The sequence below is a fragment of the Notolepis coatsorum genome (assembly GCF_963971535.1).
Source record: "Notolepis coatsorum genome assembly, chromosome: 5".
Taxonomy (NCBI): domain Eukaryota; kingdom Metazoa; phylum Chordata; class Actinopteri; order Aulopiformes; family Paralepididae; genus Notolepis; species Notolepis coatsorum.
In genome coordinates this window covers 3,939,305-3,964,160 of record NC_140169.1, presented here as the reverse complement: position 1 = coordinate 3,964,160, position 24,856 = coordinate 3,939,305, and positions in this window count along the sequence as shown.

Sequence of the window (24,856 nt, the reverse complement as noted above, 5' to 3'; positions counted from 1 at the left end):
CTCTCTCTGTACACTGTATATTGACTGTAGAATGGGAGCTCTCTCTCGCTCTCTCTCTTGCTATATGTTGACTGTATCATGCCCAGCCTCGGGCAGCGCTATTATTTAAGAATATGTTGACTGTATGAAAAAAAAAAAAAAAAACACATGGGCTCACAACACCCAACAGATAATTAAAAAATCCCACCAACAACTGTACTTCCTAAGAAGGCTGAACAAATTTTACATGCCACCCAAAATTCTCAGCAACTTCTATAGAAGTACGGTTGAGAGTGTCCTTACCAGCTCAAACACGGTCAGGTATGGAAACTGCGCTGCTAAGGAGAGGAAGGCACTCCAGCGAGTGATTAAAACTGCTCAGTACATCTCTGGAGCAGCCTTCCCCTCACTACAGGACATTTACTCTACCAGGGCCACCAGGAGAGCACACAACATAATTAAGGACAGCACGCACCCCCAACACAGACTCTTCAACCTCCTGCCATCAGGCAGGCGATATAGGAGGCTGAAAGCCAGAACTACGAGACTGACAAACAGTTTCTACCCACAGGCCATCAGGCTCTTGAATGCCTAGCCCCCCCCCCCCCCACACACACACACACACCTTCTCGGCAGACACTGACCTGATTACGAACACACTGTCACCCTTCCCCCCCGAACTATGAATCACTAAAGACACTTTTTTAACTGCTGCTGTGACCCACTGTCACCTTCATATGTAAATACTGATCGGAACGTGCAATGTAACTCACTGTGCCTTGTATATATATTTATCTATTTTTACCTTATTTTCTAGCACTCGCTTGTATTTAATTATGTTTAAGTTAAGTATTGTGTGATTTTGTGTGAAGGGTGGACTAGCAAAGTAAGATTTTCATTGTATGGCAAACTGTCTGTTTAACTGTGCACATGACAATAAACAATCTTGAATTGAATCTTGAATCAATTCTACACAGCTGAGCTTCCTTTTTTACATTAATGTTTTCTTACGTTTACTAACGTTACGTTCTGTGTTCAACCCAACTGATGGAAACGCACCTAATTCAGAATTCCAAAAATGTATTGCGATATTTCAAGTTTTCCTAAAATTGGCTTGACAGTTGGGTGGTTTCATACAGTAGCTATTGTTGTTTGGGGCATGTACAGTTGGCCCCATTGATTTTGCATGAGTTTGGTGGCTAACTAGTGTCACAGGTTGACAGGACCTCCCCATGTTTTTACTGTTACTGTGGCTGAACCTGTGTGAACTGCCATTGTGCCCCACGTTGTGAGCAGTCCCTACTGAAACCATTCATTGTGATTGTGTTAACACTTTGAGTGCCACGCCGGGTTTTCCTTTTTACCCCCTGAATGCCACCATCGGCGCCAATGTTAACGTTAATATCGCCTAATCTATGTTTTAAATTATGGCTATGTGTCTAATCTGCCCATCGCATTATCAAAGACTATTTTCCAGTCAGTGCTGTCAAGGCAGATTGTTTTTTTATCGCGTCATTTCCGTTTCAGAGCATTTAGAAGAGCACCCGTTTTGAGATAAAAAACAGCCCATTCTGGACCATTCTATGAAAATCGTCTTTTACTGGAATATTCCACAACGTTGATATTCGTCGGCCTTTTTATGAATCGTTTTCAAATAAACGCTAGATGATCAATATTATACGTGCACGCAAGCACATTCGGCCCGCGCACGGATAATCGCCGCGTTGATTTCCTCTCGGACTTTTACAGTGAAACCGAAAGAGGACATTTCACAAAACAGCTTATAACTTCATCAAAATTAGTCTGATTATCCTAACACTGATAACATAGAGTCCTTACCTGACATCAGATGGTATCCAACTGGTATATTCCAATTCCTGATCACCATTCGAAAAAATCGATAAGTGTATAGATCCAACACGATACAGTAGAACTCCATGATCAGCGGGGCTCAGAGGATCCAGAATGAACTGTGGTAACCCCGGCTGGATCAGTGTACTGGAAAATGTGGAGTACCGGATTTCTTTCCCCATCCATTTTCATTGAGTCCATTCCAAAATCCCTTATGTCATCTGGGAGACGACAGGGGGCGCTTTTTTCCACAATGATCGTTGGCGCCGCTCGGGTATACTCGGGTAGGCTCGGGTGATGCAATATGATTTCAGATCGCTAAAAAAAAAAAAATCCGGGAAATCGCGTGAGTGGCTTTCAACCACAAATAAATAAACCCGAGTATTCTCGTGTGTGGCAGTGAAAGTGTTAATTGGACTACTTGGCTGCAGGCTCTATTTTTGTGTGGGATTGGCTGTTTTGTGTCTGCTCCTCTCCCCTCCCCGTTGTCCCAGTAAGCATTCCGGTGGTGTAGTGGTTAACACTGTCGCCTCACAGCAAGAAGATCCATGGTTCGATTCCCGCTTGGGGACCAGGTTTCCGCGATGCCAGGTACCCAGGTGGGGGATCCCCCAGGCCTTTCTGTGTGGAGTTTGCATGTTCTCCCCGTGCTCGCAAGGGTCCCCCCCCCCCCCCAATAAGAGAAACCCAATGGAAAAACATGCACAACAGATCGCTGACGCTGTCGCGTCCCTGACGAAGACGGGCAGGAGCACTTGGATTGGTCCCCGGGCGCGGTACCTCGCAGACGCCCTGTCTGCTCCCGGCAGCCCTTGGGGGGAAGGACGACGGCAGTGGACTAAGTGCAGAGCTCAATCGCATCGGCGACCCTGAGAAAGACAATGCATGTGTGTGTGTATTCCTGTGTGTGTGTGTGTGTGCCGCCCATTGCATGTCCCATGTCGTTGCATGCCGAATAAAGGCGTCTCTAAAGAGGTCCTGCATTATATATTATTAATAAAGTTTCCAATCAATCAATCAATCAATCAATCAATCAATCAATCAATCAATCAATCAATCAATCTATGACGGTAGAGTTCAAGGTTGGTTATTTTAAAGAGGTGGGAACCACACCAGAGTTGAGAGAGGAGTTGATGGTTGCAGTCAGGAATGGGCGGATGCCTAATGCGATGGTCTGTAGGAGTGGGGAGGGTAACGGGACAGCTTGACGTCACCAGTGTCAGAACATGGGCGTCTGTGAGGGGAGAGAAAGATGACAAAGTGAAAGATGAGGGTCCTGTTATAGCACTTGGAGTGGGTGGGGGTTGGGAGAAGCAGCCAAGTCAAGTCAAGTCAAGAGTTTTATTTGTCACGGCATACGAGTATACAATGAAATGCGGGTGGTCTTGCCCGCAACGATGTGCAATACAGTGGGTACAACATATAATAGAATCCAATACAAAAAACATTGTGCAATAACAGGTAACAGGTAACAGGTAACATGGTGTGACATCTCGGTATCTGTGCATAGTTATTTACAGAGCATATAGGACATGCTAGGTAGCTTTGGTAGTGCAATACACTGTTACTGTTGCTAATACTGATTTAAAGTGGCCTTTCCTTTTGGCAATAAGTGTGGGTGTGTGCGGCATGAGTGTGTGCCCGCTCATGTTAAAGTGTTAAAGTGGCTGCTAGTGTGTGAGCGTGCACAGCGTGCGTGTCGTGTGTGTGCTCATGTGTGCTTATGTGTGGATAGTTCAGTGTTCTGTGGTACTCAATGTTCATTGTTCAGGACTCTGATGGCCTGGGGGAAGAAGCTAAGCCTAAGCCTCTCTGTCCTAGTAGCTGGGGTTCGCAGGCATCTGCCTGACCTCAGCAGCTGAAACAGGCTGTTATTGGGGTGGTGGGGGTCTTTCATTATTCTGCAGGCTCTGGATTTGCACCTCTTGTTGTATAGAACCTGCAGGGGAGGTAGTGCAATACCCGTGGTATGCTCGGCTGAGCGCACCACTCTCTGTAGGGCCTTCTTGTCCTGTGCCGTGCTGTTTCCATACCAGGCAGTGATGTTTCCGGTCAGGATGCTCTCTACAGCTCCTGAGTAGAAGGACTGGAGTATCTTCCCCGATACTCTGAACTTCCTTAACTGTCTCAGGTGGTAGAGGCGCTGTTTCGCCTTCTTTACTACTGTGTCTATGTGTGTTGACCATGTCAGATCCTCTGAGATGTGGACCCCCAGGTACTTAAAGCTGCTCACCCTGTCCACGTTAGCCCCATTAATCATCAGTGGTGTGTGTGCGTCTCCTGCTGTCCTCTCCTATAATCCACGATCAGCTCCTTGGTTTTACCAATGTTCAGGAGCAGGCTGTTGTCCTGGCACCAGCGTTCCAATACCTCAACCTCCTCCCGGTAGGCCTTCTCGTCGTTGTCCGAGATCAGCCCCACCACCACTGTGTCGTCTGCGAACTTCACTATGGAGTTGGAGCTGAACTTGGCCACACAATCGTGTGTGTAGAGTGAGTACAGCAGGGGGCTGAGAACACAGCCCTGGGGGGACCCGATGCTCAGGGTGATGGTGTTGGAGGTCTGACCCCCCACCCTGACCGCCTGGGGTCTTTCGCTCAGAAAATCCAGTACCCAGGCGCTCAGGGCGGAGCTCAGGCCTAGCTCGATCAGCTTGTCCACCTGCAGTCTGGTGGGGACTATGGTGTTGAACGCTGAGCTGTAGTCAATGAACAACAGTCTCACATAGCCCCCCTTCTGACGGTCAAGGTGAGAGAGGGTGCTGTGCAGTACCTGGGAGACCGCGTCGTAAGTGGACCTGTTTGTCCTGTATGCAAATTGCATAGGGTCCATATCACTGGGGAGGGAGGCACAAATGTGGTCCTTGACCAGCCTCTCGAAACATTTCATGACCACAGAGGTGAGTGCCACCGGTCTGTAGTCATTTGGACATGTTGGGGAGGGTTTCTTCGGTACAGGGATGATGGTAGACATCTTGAAGCAGGCAGGTACCACTGACTCCGCCAGGGATTGATTAAATATGGCGGTGAACACCGGGGCCAGCTGGTTGGCACAGGACTTAAGTATGCGTCCTGTTATACCATCTGGGCCAGCAGCCTTCCTGGTGTTCACCTGCATAAATGCTCTTCTCACACTGTGTTCCGACAACGAGAGAGCGTCCCCGCCCCCCCGCGGTTGCCCCCCCCCCTCCACAACAGCCGGCGCGCCAGTGACGTCACTAGCCGGAGAGCCAGCAGCGCCACTGTCTACACCAAACCGAGCGTAGAAGGTGTTGAGCTTGTCCGCGAGGGAGGCGGCGTCGCTCCCCATTGAGGGGGCGCTGACTTTATAGTCAGTTATTGTCTTCAGTCCCTGCCATAATCCTCTTGTGTCGTTTTGTGCCATTTGTGTCTCCAGTTTGTCAGCATATGTCCTCTTAGCAAGTTTAACATCCTTGCGTAGAGTATAGACTGAAGCCTTATACTCCTCCATGTTTCCTGACTCTCTACCCAGGTTGTAGGCGGAGTTCAGAGCTGCTCTAATAGTACTGTCCACCCACGGTTTCTGGTTTGGGAAAACCTGCACCTTTTTCGTGAGGACGATACTATCAGCTATTGTTGTTATGTAGCTCACCACTGTGTCTGCGAGCTCGCTGACGTCACTGGCGCTGCCTTGGAACATATCCCAATCCGTGTCTGCTAACACGTCCTGGAGCGTGGCCTCTGATTCGTCGGTCCACTTCTTTGTCTCACGTGACACGACGGCGTCACGTGATCTTTGTTGGTATGCGGGGAATAACAAGATGGAGTCGTGGTCACTCGAGCTTGAGGACCCCGTTAATGGCGGAGTGGCTACTGCCTTGTAGCCGGCTCTGAACGGGGAATAACAGTGGTCGAGTGTGTTCCTCCCTCTCGTGGAGCAGGCGATGTGCTGAAAAAAGGACGGCATCACTTTCTTCAGGTTCGCCTGGTTGAAATCGCCAGCCACTATCATCGCTGCGTCCGGATGTTTGATCTGGTGTCTGTTGAGGTGATCATGTAGTTCTCCCATCGCTTTGCCAGTATTCGCCTGTGGGGGAATATATACGGCGGTCATGATGACCGCGGTGAACTCCCGGGGGAGGTGGAATGGACGGCACAGGATAGAAAGGTGTTCCATGTCCGGGGAACACGAGCTCGAGAGAACATGCACCCCTTCGGGATTAACCCAGCAATTGTTTGTGAGGATGCAGACCCCGCCGCCGATGCTCTTTCCTGAGGCAGCCGTTCGATCTGCACGTAATACGGTGAAGGCGTCTGTTACAAAGGATCAGATTAAACCGAATATATATATTTATTGATTGATATATATTGCATAGTATTTGTATATCGTTTGATATCCCTTGTATATTCCTTGTACATATACACGGAATATCCCTTTAGCCTACTACAGACCATAATATTTCATTCTCCTATTGGACAGCGGTCCACAGGCGCCAGAGCCGAGCCTCCGGAGTCAGGTTCAAAGCCACCGTCAAGACATGTCTGGACATGCCCGGCCTTGCCCAGGGATACGCGACAGAAATGAGATTGGCACTAGTTTGTTCACCGTGCATATAAATATGGCGCAGGTGAATACAGAAGCACTTAGTCTAAGAGTTACCCAATAAGTTGAAGCCTCACCCACGATACTCCGTGCGGTGAAGTATGGCCTGTTTGGCCCCAGAATAGAGCATTGAGGCCGCGTGCGAATTAATAACTGAATTGTCAGAGTTTGGCGCTATACCGTCGAGTGCGACATATTTCTATTAAGTCAGTAATAGTCTACCAGTATAGTGTATCGTGCGGCTAAAGTTCTACAGTGACCAGCATCCCCAACGCTTCCTCGTCTTCCTATGACTTGCTGTCCTGGAGTGTTGACCGGAGTGTTGGACGTCCCGTGACGAAGGCCGGGAGATTGCGACCCCCTCTGCGTGCCCCCCTGTCTTCGGAGGTCTCGTAGTGGTGACCGGAGTGCCGGATGTCCCGCGATGATGTCGGGGAGTTCGCGACCCTCTCTGCGCCACCCCCCTACCCCCTGTCTCCGGCTGTCCCTGAGCAACGACCGGAGTGTTGAATGTCCCGTGACTAAGACGGGGAGGACGTGACCCTCTTGCGCCGCCCCTGTGCCTCAAATAGATCCGCTATCAACTCTATCTTTAATCTTTCAAAATGTTCAGTTGCTATCGCTATTAGCTCTATCTTTAATTTTTCAAAATGTACAGTTGCTATTGCATGCACTCATCTGTGTTTCACCACACACATGAGTGCATGCTTACCAACTGTCCGTCTGCAACACTACTATCACCGACATCTAAGAAGGGAGATCCCCCCTTGAACGGCCCTTCTAAGGTTTCTCTCCTCCACATTGCCTGTGGAGCTTTTTTTCCCTATTGTTAGGTTTTAGTGAGTTTTTCCTTACCTTCGCGTGGGGTATGTCTGGGAGTGCTTGCATTCTTTCATTTATTTGCATTCATCTAAAAAATGTTTGGACCCTATGGTGTTCTTGTTCTGTTCTTGACTTATTGTTATGTTGTCTTCTTGACTTGTTTAAAGAAGACCTGTACGGCCCATGGGGACATTAACGTATGTTGTCGGGCCCTATAAATAAATTTGATTTGATTTGAAATAAATTTGATTTGATTCGTATTAGCTAGAGTTCTTATCCAGGCTGGGCTGCTTTCATGGCGCTTTCACCCGAGGAGACCTAGACGAGAACCGTGTGGACATGTACACTGGATTAATCTACCCGACGACTACATAGCCCTTTGCGGCTGGAATATATTTGCTTTGGTCCTGTGATTTATGGAGCGGAGAATCGCCGACGCCTGCACGTGTTGGATTTACCCCGCGAGGAGCCAAGTCGAGTCGGCGCCTCAGAGAGCCTGAGGCCGGCTAGCTTTCTTCACTGTGGAGCTACAGTCTACGGAGAACAGCTGTATTCGTCTATGGATCAAGAGGCTATTGCACCGTCTCCTGTACTTGGAGTCTCCTTAGTCATCGTTGACCAGACTCTCTACTACCGACAGATCCTCTCCCCTGCTGGCTTACAACCAGGGGGACCCTTCCAGTATCTCCCGCTATATATTACTAGTGTACCATAGATATAATTCCCTAAGATTCAGGTTGTATAATTACCTCCTGCGTAACCAGAGAATGGACATTCATTGTTGATTTGCCTATGCACATTCCTTTGCCTTACAAGTGCATTCAAAGTATAATCGAGAAGTATTATGTACCTTTTGCTGCAATAAATACTTAAAGACAACTTTGATTGGAACCGGTTCATTGTGGGAAGTGTTCATTATATTTAGATATCATGTACTGTATGGCCAGTAATTAAAGTACATAAAGCGGTAGTGGTTTAATGATACCATACTTATCAATACAGTCAGGGAATTGTACCCCTCAGTTACAGCGTCCGAGGGAGAGACGCTTTTGTCCGGAGTCGCCGACGTGAGCCATGTTTCCGTGAGACACATGATGTTGATGTCTCTCATCTCCCGTTGGAACCGGACCCTCGCCCTTAGGTCATCCATCCTACAGCTGCCGTTCTTTCGCTTTTTCACAAAGAAGGCGGAAAAGTCCTCCACAGAGAGAGAGGGGAGGAGAGGACATGGTGGCGTGCAGTATGTGGAGGTTCATAGTCAAGGCCTCAATGTTTCTAATTTTTTGTATCACTTTTTTTTTTTTTTTTTTTTTTTAAACAACACAACAAAGCACAACACAATACAGTGACACAATTATACACAAGACACCACAGGACAGTACTTCAACAATAATAACTAACTACAATAATGACAAGACAATCAGAAATAATATAAATAATAATAAATACAGAATATGAAAACATAAAAATATAAAACATTTTATAAAATGTTATGATTACAGATACCACAACAGACAATTCCTTCCCCCTGCCGCAGGACCCCCCAGGACCAACACCCGATCCCACTTCGGTGCTAGATCATGGCTTTAACTTTTTCGGCCGCTGAGACCCATAGTTCAATGATGGGTTGTCCAGACACGTGCAGTAGAGATTTCCATATAATAATAATAATAATAATAATAATAATAATAATAATAATAATAATAATAATAATAATAATAATAATAATAATAATAATAATAATAATAATAATAATAATAATAACTAGACAATTCCGCGCGGGGGAAATTGTGAAAGTGTGGGTGACGCCTGTGCACCGCCGGCCAACGGGGGAGAGGGTCTCTCGCGAGTCTCTATGACAAACGGTTCAAAGGATACAAAAAGGGGGCGCGGCCTAAGGATCGGGGGAGTGGTCAACATAGACAATTTTTGCATTTTTCCGGGTTTTCGGGTTTTCGGACTTTTCCGAATTTTTGAACTTTTCTGGATTTTTGATGTTTCCGAGTTTTTGGATTTTTCCGAGTTTTGGGATTTTTCCGAGTTTTGGAACTTTTTCGATTTTTCCGAGTTTTCGGATTTTTCCGAGTTTTTGGGTTTTGGGATTTTTCCGAGTTTTTGAACTTTTTCGGATTTTAGATTTTTCCGAGTTTTGGGATTTTTCAGAGTTTTCGGATTTTTCCGATTTTTTTAAAGGGGGTGTGGCCTAAGGGGGCGTGGTCTAATGATCGGGGGAGTGGTCAACATCGACCAATGAAAGGTGGTCAACATCGACCAATGGCACAATCCGCAAGTCTCTAAGACAAACGGTTCAAGAGATACACTGAGGGGGTGTGGCCTAAGGGGGCGTGGTCTAATGATCGGGGGAGTGGTCAACATCGACCAATGAAAGGGGGTCAACATGGACCAATGAAAAATGAAAGAGGATATCCCTACTGAGTACAATGGCACAATCCGCAAGTCTCTACGACAAACGGTTCAAGAGATACACTGAGGGGGTGTGGCCTAAGGGGGCGTGGTCTAAGGATCGGGGGAGTGGTCAACATCGACCAATGAAAGGTGGTCAACATCGACCAATGGCACAATCCGCAAGTCTCTACGACAAACGGTTCAAGAGATACACTGAGGGGGTGTGGCCTAAGGGGGCGTGGTCTAAGGATCGGGGGAGTGGTCAACATCGACCAATGAAAGGTGGTCAACAGGGGGAGTGGTCAACATCGACCAATGAAAGGTGGTCAACATCGACCAATGGCACAATCCGCAAGTCTCTACGACAAACGGTTCAAGAGATACACTGAGGGGGTGTGGCCTAAGGGGGCGTGGTCTAAGGATCGGGGGAGTGGTCAACATCGACCAATGAAAGGTGGTCAACATGGACCAATGAAAAATGAAAGAGGATATCCCTACTGAGTACAATGACACAACCCACAAGACAGAGGGCGCTGTCCAGCAATTCAGTACTGCAACACAGTGATGGGCAATGATGGGTTAAGTGGATGATGTCATTGGCAGGTCAGCTCAGCCATGAGCCCTGAGCCTCACAGCTGTTAAGGCTGAACCAATCAGCCGTGAGCACAATGACTTGCATATTCTGAATTTTCTTTACATGACTGCATTGTCACGTTGATTAAAAGAAAACTATAAGAGATGAAGTGTTGTGACGCGCACATGAGCACTACAACGAGTAGGCGAAGGGTTGTGCGCGATATTGTGGCATTCGTGCGATATTGTGGCACTCCTTCGGCGATCGGAACAGAAGGCTAAAAAAGAGTGTGAAAAAAGAAATTCCTAGAGTGCGATTGCATGGCGGTCAATGGGGAGGAGAACCTTCAAACAAATGGTCGTCAGTTGAGATAGAAATGTCCAATTCCATTTATTTTTCTTTTGTGAGCGGGCTGACAGCCGTGTCATCGTTTTGATGTGTTTGTTTTATTTCTACGTCCAAAATTGAGATCACACTCGCAATTCACCCAAGGTAGGGGAAAAAAGATTATTTCAGCTGCTACACTCTAAATTGCAATGCATTTCCAATGGGACCGACATTTTACCGTTTAAAGTCGATTCGTAGCCAGACGGTGCGGTGAAACTTTACGAGTTCGAATAGCATATCGAGTTGGAGCAAGCCGGTCGTTTTGATACCTTTCACGTGTATGGGGCGCAAACGCTCTGGGAGGAGTTTGTTGGCAAAATCGGTGGAATAAAGAATAAAGAAGAAATAAAAAGACGTACAGGAACAGAAGGCTAAAAAAGAGTGTGAAAAAAGAAATTCCTAGAGTGCGATTGCATGGCGGTCAATGGGGAGGAGAACCTTCAAACAAATGGTCGTCAGTTGAGATAGAAATGTCCAATTCCATTTATTTTTCTTTTGTGAGCGGGCTGACAGCCGTGTCATCGTTTTGATGTGTTTGTTTTATTTCTACGTCCAAAATTGAGATCACACTCGCAATTCACCCAAGGTAGGGGAAAAAAGATTATTTCAGCTGCTACACTCTAAATTGCAATGCATTTCCAATGGGACCGAAATTTTACCGTTTAAAGTCGATTCGTAGCCAGACGGTGCGGTGAAACTTTACGAGTTCCAATAGCATATCGAGTTGGAGCAAGCCGGTCGTTTTGATACCTTTCACGTGTATGGGGCGCAAACGCTCTGGGAGGAGTTTGTTGGCAAAATCGGTGGAATAAAGAATAAAGAAGAAATAAAAAGACGTACAATAACTACAGTGTGGGTGGCAACCTGGCTTCGCCAGGTCACCCACACTAATAATAATAATAATAATAATAATAATAATAATAATAATAATAATAATAATAATAATAATAATAATAATAATAATAATAATAATAATAATAATAATAATAATAATAATAATAATAATAATAATAATAATAATAATAATAATAATAATAATAATAATAATAAATCCATTATAAGAAAGGAACTGTACTAACAGTAGATTTCATTCACCGTTCTTGCTGCACGCCGGGCCCCGTTCCCCATACCTGGCTAACTGAGTTAGCCGGATAATTTTCAGCATAGCTTGACTTAAGCCAGACATTTCCATTCCCCGACGTCGGATTTTCTAAATCGCCATGATAACAGATCAGAAAGTTTGAACCTGGTTGAGGGCAGGGTTAAGTTCAGTTAGCTGGATGAACCATGGCCACGCCCCCGCAAAGAAATGCCAGCTCGCTTCCTGAAATGATTCTCACAGTCTAGATCTGCATTATACCATTCTGAATTATGTTTTTGTGCTTCGTTTGATATGTAAAATAATAGGTCTACCTAAAATGCTGATAATAAATCATATTCAGCCTATGAATTTACTTTGTCCTATATAATGCACGTCATATTTATACGGATACGGCGCTCGCGACACACACAGTTATTTTAATAACGGACTAAACGGATCATTGCAAATGTGAATCCCGACCCGCTGGGATATTTTTAATGAATGAAACCTATCGGGTGTTTGGCTCTGATTAGCTTAATATTCTTCGCTGTGTATTTGCTTAACGGAGCACCCGGATGCGTTTCATTCAAGATGAAGCGTCTATGCGCGGATTGTGGATATGAATTATGAGGAATCTGAATCTGTGGAGTATTTAATTGTATCACTGTCACTGTGACAGTGTCACACGTTATTGTGATATTGTAACTGGGATTAAAATATATGAGGAGATGCGCTGTTTGATGGATTTGATGACGTGACGTGACTTGATAAATTGAATGAGCCTTTGACGTTTTTGATGAATGAATTTGAGAAAATGCATTTATCTTTTCAAGCACTGTTATCTGATGATGAACATGAGGTGTCACTGGTATAAACCAAAGGGTAATCAATTCAATGCATGTATGGATTAGGTCCGAAACAGATTAAAACCTGATTAATAGTGTAACTGCAAGCCTCCCTCCAAGCCTCTCTTTGGAAACCATGTATTTATATAGTACATAATACCTAAGCACATACAGTACAGATATCCTCATAATATAATTCGTATCAATTAGATATACTATTTGGGCTTGTTTTTATCCTTATTCTGAAAGAGTTGAACTAATTATTTTCGCTAGCAAGATCTCATTTGATTATTCATTCCATAAGCCTACTGCCAGCAGGCACGTTTAAAGAAATATAATCTGATTGATTGGGGTAATGAGGGACTTAAAATTAGCCTATAGATTATGCATTTAACTTGTCGGCGAGGCTATTGAGCCGTACTGCATTGTACCCATTCTGCAATCTGTTAATAAAGTTTTAAATCAATCAATCAATGCCGTTAGAAAATCAGGATTTCTGCGATCGACACCTGCTGTCTTTTCAGCTGAGGCGGCCGCGCGCAATTATCCTGAGTCTCAAGTCTGGTTCAAATGAACGAGACTGAATCCACCTTCGAGGAACAGGAAAATCCCGGATTCAAACATCGGGTTAATTGAATCTGGATAATGGGACTTTTGATCGACTTAGTTGAACCAGGTACAGGGAATAGGGCCCTGGTGATAAATTGGGCTAATGGTTCGAGGGAAAGCGCGAAAAGTCCGGGACTCAGAGGACAACCCTGTCTGGAAGATCTAGAAACCGGGAAGAGTGGGGAGTATATTTTGTAGTAGTGATATATCATTTGCTGCTGTCAGTGGAATTGTCAGGTTTCATATTTGAAAGTTTAGTTGTTATGGATTTCCAAAAATGTGCTACTGGTAGGCAATCCCAAAACATGTGCATATAAGTGCCAGTGGCCCTCAGAGTGCACAAAGTGCACCTAGAGTCGGCCACCAACCCCATAGCGCACAGCTTCCTAGGTGTGAGATACGTCCTATGAATATAATTAAAATACATTTGCAGGTGAAGCTAATGTAACATTAGTCCAAATGTCATACCAGTCAAACTCTGAGTCTAATTCTGGGATGTCCCCTCGCCAGACCATATCTAATGATACGTTTTTATATGTGGATTTGATTAACCTCTTTAGCCCGAGCAGTCCGTCGGCGGACCGCAGATGACATCATGTCATAAATCCATGTCTACAGACGGTATGGATTAATGGTGCCTTTTTCTTTCAAATGTAGCCAAGAGTAAAGACGCGAATCCTGTCAAAACAGCATTCATAGTCTATATTTTCAACAATATGTTTGTTTACCAATAGGTTAAAGTGTTATAATAAAATATCAGTTTAGGAATTGTATTCATATGCAAGCGGATTTCGACCAGAAATAAATCAGAGCGGCGATTTTTCTGTAGTCATTATGATTAGGGATGTCCCGAATTTTTTATTTTGTTTAATTACATTTTTTTATTCAACAAACATGACCATGTTCACGTCTTAAACTCATACTGAGGCCTTAGTTTTGGTTTTAAATTGCATATCATCATTCATTTATTTATTGTCACACAGAGCAGAAGAATTTTGCCAAAACAAACCAATAGTATCCAGCTGCAGAACGGCAGACCAGCCACACTCTCAGACCCAAACGCATTTCCTTTGATTTAATTATACATCAAATGATTTATGAAGTTAACTTTTCACCTGGATAACGTCAACATTCAGGGTGAATGTAATGTGAGAAATTGGGATAAAAAAAAAAAAAAAAAAATTAATTTGGGTCTGAGATTTTGGCCAGTCAGCCGTTCTGCAGCTGGATACTATTGGTTTGTTTTGGCAAAATTCTTCTGCTCTGTGTGACAATAAATAAATGAATGATGATATGCAATTTAAAACCAAAACTAAGGCCTCAGTATGAGTTTAAGACATCATGTTTGTTGAATAAAAAATAAAAATAAAAAAAAAGTTAAAAAAAGCCAAAAAAAAGTCAAAAAAAATCACGTGATCGGCCCCGATCCCGATCACGTGATCGGATCGGGACATCCCTCATTATGATGAAGGAAAGACAGGGCTTTCAATGAGTGTCGTAATTTCGAAAAACTACCCTACCCAGCTCAAGCCAGCTACTGTACAACAAATGACTAGTAGTTTCAAGTTTTCAAGTTTTGTTTTATTTGTCACATATAAAGTACAATGCAGACAATGAGATACAAAAATACAAACTTAAAAAAAATGCTAAATGAGGTATGGATGTAGTGCAAATCTTTTTTTAATAAATAGATAAAATATGGTGTAGTGTTAAAAGTGTTTAAAGTGTCTAAAGTGAGTGTCAAGGTGAGTGTTTGTTTAAAGTGAGTGTGTGCATGTAGATGGATGTTACATAGAGTCATTGGTCCTTATTCTCAACATGTGCATAACTCGTAAGTACCGTTGTAAATATCTTGGTAAAAATGTTGTGCAAACACATTTACAAAAATCCTCCTCTGGATTCCTGAACATGTGAAAAACTCATCACTCATTCTTAAACTGCAAGCATGTTCTTGTACACCTGCATTTGCATACAGACACACCCTGCCAGCTCCTTATAAGGTGAAGGAGGCGTGTGCAAAACAGCGAGAGGGTCGGCATTGCATCTGCACCATGCTGACCCATTCAACAGGTAGCGCGGAAGCGATTTGCAACTGATCTCAAAATTAGATTAGATTCAAATGTATTGTCATTTATAAAGCACAAGTACAAGACACCATCCAACCAGAGTCCATAACAGTAAAGTGCAATAGTAACATACAATGCACAGGTGATTAAAATGGGTATAAAATAAATAAATACTTGGGCCAGGGTGGGCAAGTACTTGGGCAAGTGCTTCCATCACAACCGCTGTCCTCTCCTGGCTGTTAGTGACCCTCTCCTGGCTGTCCAGCATCGCCTGGACCGCGTTGCCCCCTGTCCACCAGCGCTGCCACGCGTATTCTCTGACATATTACTGTTTAGTTTTTGAGAGAAATTCTAAACTGTATCTAATAATAGTGACAACATCAAGTAAATCAAATTCATCATTAAAGGCTATATTCATCCTACATCCGTGCAATTAATCGCTGTCAGACTTGGACAGCAGTCTGTTGTCCGGGCAAGATGAGCAGTGGAATGTTGGACGAGGGTCAGGGCTGGTGGACGGGGGGCAGCCTGACCGTCCACCGGCGGTGCCACGCGCGCCTGTGCCCCATGGCAACATGGTCCAGGCGATGCTGGACAGCCAGGAGAGGGTCGCTAACAGCCAGGAGAGGGTCGCTAACAGCCAGGAGAGGTTTGCTAACAACCAGGAGAGGGTCGCTAACAGCCAGGAGAGGACTGCGGTGGTGATGGCAGTGCTTGTTGGAATGTTTATTCACTGGCTTGTACAATGTATACAAGAAGCAATGTTAAAAAAAATACAAATAAAACCAACAATAAATAATATCATGGAGAACAAGATGGTATAATTGAATATGAATAGTCTAGGCCACAATAGCTACACCCACATAATTGGGTTCAGTTCTTATTTATTTATTTCCAAACATGGTTCATTGAGTCATGACTATATGTCAAACGTGATTGTTAATGTTATAAATATTGTCGAATTTATTATCATTATAATTATTAAATTCTGCGGATGTCTGTAGGATGGCAAAATACTTCTCCCACAGACAGCTGTTTAAAACACGGGCGCACACCGGTCTGTCCGATTTATGTCAGATTTACGACTTCGAGAATGCCGAATGAGTACGTACAGGGGCGTAGCTGGGGGGGGGGTAGCTTAGGATGATTCCAAGGGCCCAGCACACTAGACATCACTCAGGTGTATTATTGATGCTCTCATTGATACTATGTTTGTTTCTGAAGTGTGTGTGTGTGTGTGTGTGTGTGTGTGTGTGTGTGTGTGTGTGTGTGTGTGTGTGTGTGTGTGTGTGTGTGTGTGTGTGTGTGTGTGTGTGTGTGTGTGTGTGTGTGTGTGTGTGTGTGTGTGTGTGTGTGTGTGTGTGTGTGTGTGTGAGATATATAGAGAGAGAGGGGGGGCTTTGGTAGACTATTGCATTGGTCCATTCATTGAAGATGAACGCAATGCGACATCCTTTACTAGGCTCACCCACCAACAGTGCAGGTGCTGAACTGCTGATCCGAATGTATAGGTAAAAACCATATTATGCGTTTTCATCAATAAAAAAATGGCAAAAAAAATCGGTCGCGCGCTTACGCGCGCTCGCATACACTGGGGGCCTACAAATACATTCTTTCATGGGGCCCAGAATCTGGAGCTACACCCCTGAGTACGTAAATCAAGTTACGAAGGAATTCCTTAGTAATTTTCACGTATGTCCATTCGAGAATGAGGACCATTGACAGTAGTGATGTTTTTGATTTGTTAATCTGTTTTTGTCACACAAGATATAGCAATTGTAGGAGGATGTTCACTGCTTCCCACTGACTTTTCTCTGCAGTGCAAAAAGGATCATAGATGAAAAGGCAAAAGCACTTCTGTGGAAATTCATCATGATTAATTCTCTCTTGGGTATGCATCAGCATTTTAACATGGGTCAGCAGTGTAAAGAGGGTATTACATTAAATATTGCCAAGGCATTTGATAGCCTTCTCTGCCCAGCAAACACGATGGCAACAGGCCGACTGCGGTGACACACCCTTGCTCGGAAGAACAGAATACCGTATGATATACTACAGGGGGCTCACAGCCTGGTAAATATTCCAGTTCTAGACTGAGATTTAGATCTAGATTCATGGATGTCTTTATAATTTGCATAGTATGCTAAATTGGGACAAGCAAAGTATGTTACTCAAGAGAGTAGGCTAACATAAATATAATAATAATAATATCATATTTTATAGGCTTACTTCATTATAATCATTATGATGAGATTAGACATAGGTGAAAAGACATCAACATTCTCATGCTCTGGGAACTTGGGAGAGGGGCTTCCGGTGTCATGGAGTGAGGACGCACATCCACACCTGCTCCCTATAGATTTAAAAAAAAAAAAATTCACTTTGAATGCCCTCACTGGTATTTTTTATTAAAATTTTAACTAATGATTTCGACATTGTAATACTTTTTATGACAAGACATGGCAGGCAAACAGACAAATAAGCGTGGTGCGTCGTCCACAATAGCCAACAAGATACATCTTCAAGCGCCGAGCACGCCGGAAGCTACACAGAGTGACTCTAGCCTAGCGGCTATCAAAATGGTCCTCGCTGAGCTCCTCGAGACGCACTTTGAAACTTACCGCCTAGCAGTATCAGCCGAGATAAGAGCGGCCATAGAGACCTTGGACAAAAAGGTAGAAATGCTCCACACAAAAACCATAGACAATACCAATGAGATTATCTCGCTCATGGGGGAGGATAGCCAGCAAGAAAAATGCTTGCAGCTTCTCGAGTTGGACCAAGCTAACAGACTAACTGAGCTGGCCAAGATCCAAGCTAGGCTCACCGAAGTTCAATCTCGCGAAAGACGGAATAACATAAAAAGTATCGGTCTACCAGAGGACATTGAAGGACCCCATCCATTACGCTTTTGTCCTGAGATGCTGCAAGAAGTCCTGGGTAAAGAATTACTAGCTAATCCCCCGGAGTGTGGTAGAGCGCACTACGCTAACATGGCTAAACCAGCAAAGGGACAGAGGCCGAGAACTTTAATTATACGGATCCATACATTTCAGCTAAAGGAGCTAATCATCCGTGAGGCCCAGCCTAGAAAAAGCAAGTTATTGTACAAAGGACATCACATCGCAATTTACGAAGACTACCCACCGGAGATCGTGGCTCAACACAAAGAATACAAAGAAGCCATGTCTGAGTTGTGGCAAATGGGCTACAGACCGACACGAAACTACTCTTCCCAGCCAAGCTAACCATTGTAACCAAACAAGAAGTCCCCAAGGACCTCTCCCACAGACAGCTGTTGAAAACACGGGCGGACACCGGTCTGTCCGATTTACGTCCGATTTACAACTTCGAGAATGCCGAATAAGAACGTAAATCGAGTTGCGAAGGAATTCCTTGGTAACTTTCACATATGTCCGTTCGAGAATGAGGACCATTGAGTAGTGATGTTTTTGATTTGTTAATCTGTTTTTGTCACACAAGATATAGCAAATATAGCAGGATGTTTGTTCACTGCTTCCCACTGACTTTTTTCTGCAGTGCAAAAATGATCATAGATGAAAAGGCAAAAGTGCTTCTGTGGAAATTCATCATGATTAATTCTCTGTTGGGTATGCATCAGCATTTTAACATGGGTCAGCAGTGTAAAGAGGGTATTAAATTAAATATTGCCAAGGCATTTGATAGCCTTCTCTGCCCAGCAAACATAATGGCAACAGGCCGACTGCAGTGACTCACCATTGCTCGGAAGAACAGAATACCTTATGATATACTACAGGGGGCTCACAGCCTGGTAAATATTCCAGTTCTAGACTTAGATTTAGATCTAGATTCATGGATGTCTTTACAATTTGCATAGTATGTACTCAAGATATTAGGCTAACATAAATATAATAATAATGTCATATTTTATAGGCCTACTTCATTATAATCATTATGATGAGAAAAGACATCAACATTATCATGCTCTGCAATGAAAAGTAGTTTTGATTAATTCATTTTCACAACATTAATATAAAAAGGAATGATGTCATTTGCGCTAACAGCCTACTAGATGTGCACTGTAGGGCAACTGTGGAATTGAAAAGCAACATGTTTGTATAAGGTATATATACCTTAGCTAAGGAGGCTCTGGAAAACAGTTATAATTGAAGGAAGACCTTAAGGAGGAGCTTATGACGCACATAGCACTAATGAGGCTCTGGAAAACAAGTCTAACTAAAGGAAGTCCTTAAAGGAAAACTCCAACATTTTGGGAAATTAGCTTATTTGCCATCTACCCTGGAGTTAGACAAGAAGATACATACCTTTTTCTTCTCTGTGCATGCAGTAGGAGTAGGAAGACGTTGGGAACTAGGCTAATGGAGGAACCTACTTCCAGTGACTGACGCTAAGCTAGGCTAACGGTGCACGTCTTCCTACTTGTACTGCACAGAGAAGAAAAAGGTATGTATCTTAACACTCCAACATTTCCCAAAATGTTGGAGTTTTCCTTTAACTGTAGCCCTATTTTCAGAAATTTCGCCTAAATGTACATGCCTAAGTAAATGGAAGATTGCTCCACTTCTACATGGTCAATTTGCATGTTCTTGTTATCTAGGAACATCTAGGGACCATCTAGGGTCAGACATATTGTGTCTGTTACTAGGCTTGAGTAAATTGTAATGGAAAAAAAGGAGAATATAAATTATGATTTATTTTCGCATCTGTGCCGGTGAATAACACCATGAAAACATTGAGGTTATTTTGATTTCGCTCACTGAGCTCATTCACCACCTTCTTGAGATCAAGTGTACAAACAATCTAAGCAAATGAATAAAGGGAAGATGATTAAACAGAAGGATTTGTAGATACAGTAATAAATGATAATCCATTTTAATTATAAATTCATATTTGACCTTGAACTTGACCTTGACCTTATTATGGCCAAATCATCTATGGATAGGGAAAAGGCTCCTCTTTCCTGGATTTAGTAATTTCCTCGCATTTTACGATAAAAGAGGTATAATTAGAATTTTTCCGATAAATTCTTATTTTTGGTAAATCTTATAAAACATCGGTAAAAAAAATGTATATACACGTTGACTGCTGTTTTGATAGGGTAATGGTATTTACTCTTGGCAAAAAAAATAATTATCTTAAAAGGGAACTATTATACTATTTCTTTCACTATTTGGGCACTTTTACACAATTCCTGTGAGTCTATGGAACAGCTCTGTAAGTTTTTTTTCAAAAAAAAATCATTGTTTTGTATTTCTAATCAAGTACTCAAAAACAGCATTTTTCTACCTCAAGATCTTAAGCCGTTTTGAGGCTGGGCTCCAACCACACCAACTGCCACATTATTATGCAGCTGAGAAATCTCTGACATCACAGATATGCATATTTTCAGATGACTCAGTTCAGTGAGGCTGAATATTGTGAGAGGAGAATTGGAAGAATGCGCCAATATGAGAATTAGAGACATAGATCATATTAATATAAATCCACATAGCCAGGAAACAATTCTAAACACTGAAAAAGGCCATTTATAAGATAGTTCCCCTTTAACATCCAAGGGCCCACATGTGGGCCCTCATGAGGACGATTCGCGACGTCCCACTTTGCCGACCTCTAGCGGCTCGGGTGTGCATTTCTTTTAATACAATATATATATATATATATATATATATATATATATATATAATTAAAGCCCTATTTGTTGCCTGTCAATTGCCCTTTCAGGTGACAAAATCCGTTCAGCCGTTCTCGAGTTACATGCCGATATGCAGTGATGGGAATAACGGCGTTATAAATAACGGCGTTACTAACAGCGTTACTTTTTTCAGTAACGGGTAATCTAACGGATTACTCTTCCAATCAACCTGTTCCACCCCTCTGGGTCGGTACCGACCCCTTTTGCCATTATGATCATAAATCCATATTTTTATGATTGATGGAAATCATTTGCGATTTTAAAATCAACCGTTTTCAAGTATTACCATCACAAATATGTCACAAAAGCATGTAGAATGTAAAACGTTAGGTTGGCAATAGGTTAGCAATAGGTTATAAGTGGCATAATATGGTTTTACCTTTTCGTTTTGTAGAAGTTTAATCCGAGCCGGCGACCATTTTGGAAATAGAAAAAAACGCAAATTGTAGTTTCTTTGCGGCCATTTTGTCGGGGGCACTCATAGGTGTAGAACAGCGTTGACATTTTTCAAAACTACATTTCCCTTCAAGTTCTATGGGGGTTCAAAGTTCAGAGTTGAATTATGGAATATGTCAATAACTTTTATTATTCTTGATAATAAGGCACAAAAGGTAACGATTTGACAAATATTGAAACGCAGTTAGTTTATCCTCCCTATTGTGAGCATATAGGAACAACTAGATCTGAAATTCGTTTCAAAATGGTTGCACTGTGAGAAAAATAAAAAAGTACAGTCTAGTACAGTAGATATTATTATCTGTTATTATGCATGCCTGGTGATGCTAAATCCAAATTGAACTCGGGCATTTGAAAGATACTATATGTATATATATATAAATGTGCGAATTGGCTATAATAAGGTAATGTATAAGCATATATTCTATATTCTATAATAATATTTCAAATTGCATTGGTCCGGATGGGAGAATTCAGTACTGTATATACAGAACCTTCGGTTTTATCATCTTCCCTTTATTAATTACCTTAGATCTTTTGTACACATGATCTCAAGAGGGTACTGAACGAGGTCAGTTTTTTAAGTCTGGTCATTATTATCATGGTGTTATTCACTGTCAAAGATGAAAAGAAAAATCATAATTCATATTTTCCTTTGTTTCATCACAATTTAAGCAAGCCTAGTAATAGACACAATATTTCTGACACTGAGAATACATTCATTGAGGTCCATAGATGTACCTAGATACCAAGAATATGCAAATAGCCCTTGTAGAAGTGGAGCAATATTCCATTTACCTAGGTATACCTAGGTATACATTTTATGCAGATTTTCACCTGGGGTGGAACAGGTTAATAACGCTGTTACCGTTACTGCCAAAAAATGCAGCGTGTTACTATGATTGAAGCTGTTTTTTTCATCAGACCAACTAGATCTCTGCGCTGAGAGGCAATACTTTTTTTTAACTGTTCTTCTTTGGTTAGTGGGCAGTGTGCGAGACAAGCACATACATGCTGACGAATGGCTGAGGTTGAGTACAATTTCATGGTAAGCCAATCAGAGGTAGAGTTGGGCGGGTGTTCGAAAGCATGCATAGTCGGACACACAACGAAAACACAAGCGAGTCAGTCAACGAGAGACGGGTCCATGAGCGTTTTTTGTTCACTCTTGTGTTTGTTGTGTTGCAGCGCAGGACACTACAGTAGTGGAGGCTCTACTGCTGACAGCCTTATCAACATAGTGCTGCACTTCCTGGTTTAATAGCACAGTCTTCAGGTGCTCAGAGAGAGAGAGAGAGAGAGAGAGAGAGAGAGAGAGAGAGAGAGAGAGAGAGAGAGAGAGAGAGAGAGAACTAGAGAGATACAGAAAGAGAGTGAGAGACACACACACCACTTGTTGTATTTGCACTACAAAGAGTGTATATCTGTATGTCTTAATTGTCATGATTAGATTAGATTAGATTCTTATATCTGTATGTCATGTATGGCATTATAAATTGAAAATGGGGGACCCTGATGTAAACAAGACGGAAGTCTTTCTCTGGTCTACATCCCCTTAACAATTGTGTGTATTGAGCTGTACTGTACTGTACCCATTCTGCAATCTGTTAATTAAAATGTTCAATCAATCAATCAGTATATATTTGTTATTTATTTGGTATAGTGCTTAAAAAGCATAATTTAATGTTGCCCAGTTGTAGCCTGTTGAGGGGCAATATATATCAAAAGTTCCAAAACATCTATTGTGTTTGTATTTGTATGATCCACTATATAAACATAGTAAGTATAATATCTACAAATACATGGCATTTGATTGGAGGCTAGTCTCACTTTGTCCCACAGCAACATTAAAATAGTTTAGATTTGTGTATGTTGTTTGTTAAAAATGTACTTGAAAGTAACACAATAGTTACTTTCTGAAGTAACTAGTTACTTTTATAATTTGTAACTGAGTATGTAATTTTGTAACTTTTTGGAAGAAGCGACTAGTAACTGTAACTAGTTACTTTTTTAAAGTAACTTGCCCAACACTGCCGATATTTGAGGCGTGCGCCAAAGTACACATTACCACCCCCGACCTCCGGGGGCTCTAGCTCCGTCAATCATTTGGCGATCTCGAAATGTTTTGGACAGGGTTGTAGCCAATGAGTGTGGCTTTCTAATGATACCCCATGATATGATAATTGGGGATCTACTACGGTTTCTATTGATTGATTTATGATAAAGAAACGCAGGGTCCCCCAATTGGTTTTAAGGAAGAGCTTACGACGCACGTAGCACTAATGAGGCTCTGGAAAACAAGTCTAACTAAAGGAAGACCTTAAGGAAGAGCTTAACGCACGTAGCACTAAGGAGTCTCTGGAAAGCCCAACCCAGAGCAGTGGTCATTGATTGATTGATTGATTGAAAACTTTATTAACAGATTGCAGAATGGGTACAATACAGTACAGCTCAATACACACAATTGTTAAGGGGATGCAGACCAGAGAAAGACTTTCGTCTTGTTTACATCAGGGTCCCCCATTTTCAATTCATCAGGACATATATGACATACATGACATACAGATAGTCAGTACTGCTACATCTATACATTTATGACATACCAGATTTGCAAATACAGTACTGTTTGTGATACAGAAGGAGTCAAGAAAAGGGAGTATATACATTTGACGTAGAAACTGTACATTGGAGGAGGTTGGGTGGGGGGGGTTGGGTACACTGGGATATTGACAACCATACTGGGTAATTTACATTGGAGGTGGTTGGGGGGGGGGGGGGGGGGGCACACTGTATAAACAAGCAAAACTGTACATTGAGGGGGGGAGACTCTGTACAAACAAACAAAATTGTACATTGGACTATTGACAAAACCATACTAGGTAAATAACTGTACATTGGAGGGGGTTGGGTTAGGATATTTACAGGGGCCAGTGTTGAATTGCAGTCTCCCGTAGGTGTCTCTTGAGAGAGGTTTTGAAAGTGGGTAGTGATCCACATTCCTTTACAGTCTAGCGTGAAGAACAGCATGGTCTCTACTGAGCGACAACAACATTACCTAGTTACCTAGATCCAAGTAGTAAACAGGGCTATTGGTCCTACATTCTGAAATGACCCTTTAATATAATGTGTTACCCTGGCTAGATAGAATAGAACAGAAGTTGGTATATAAACTGCCATGGCGGTTATTATTGTGCTGAGATTTGGCTTGAACTAGAATTGCATTTGAAGTATCAAATCACGTGAGCTAACCAGTGATTCTAAATTAATATTTCCATTCTTAGAAGCTTTATGCAGTCAGGCCCTGGGCTTCCATACTGTGTGTGTGTGTGTGTGTGAGCTGTCACCTCCCTCCCAGTCCCAGTGATGCAGAAAGAACAGGTTCATGCTGAGTCTACAGGAAGACATGCACACGCACGCACACACACACACAGTTCTCTGTATGAATCATATTGCTGCCGACAGGGCAGATCGCACATTCCTCGCTGCAAATTGTCCCACTCTGCGCGCTCCATAGAAAAGCTA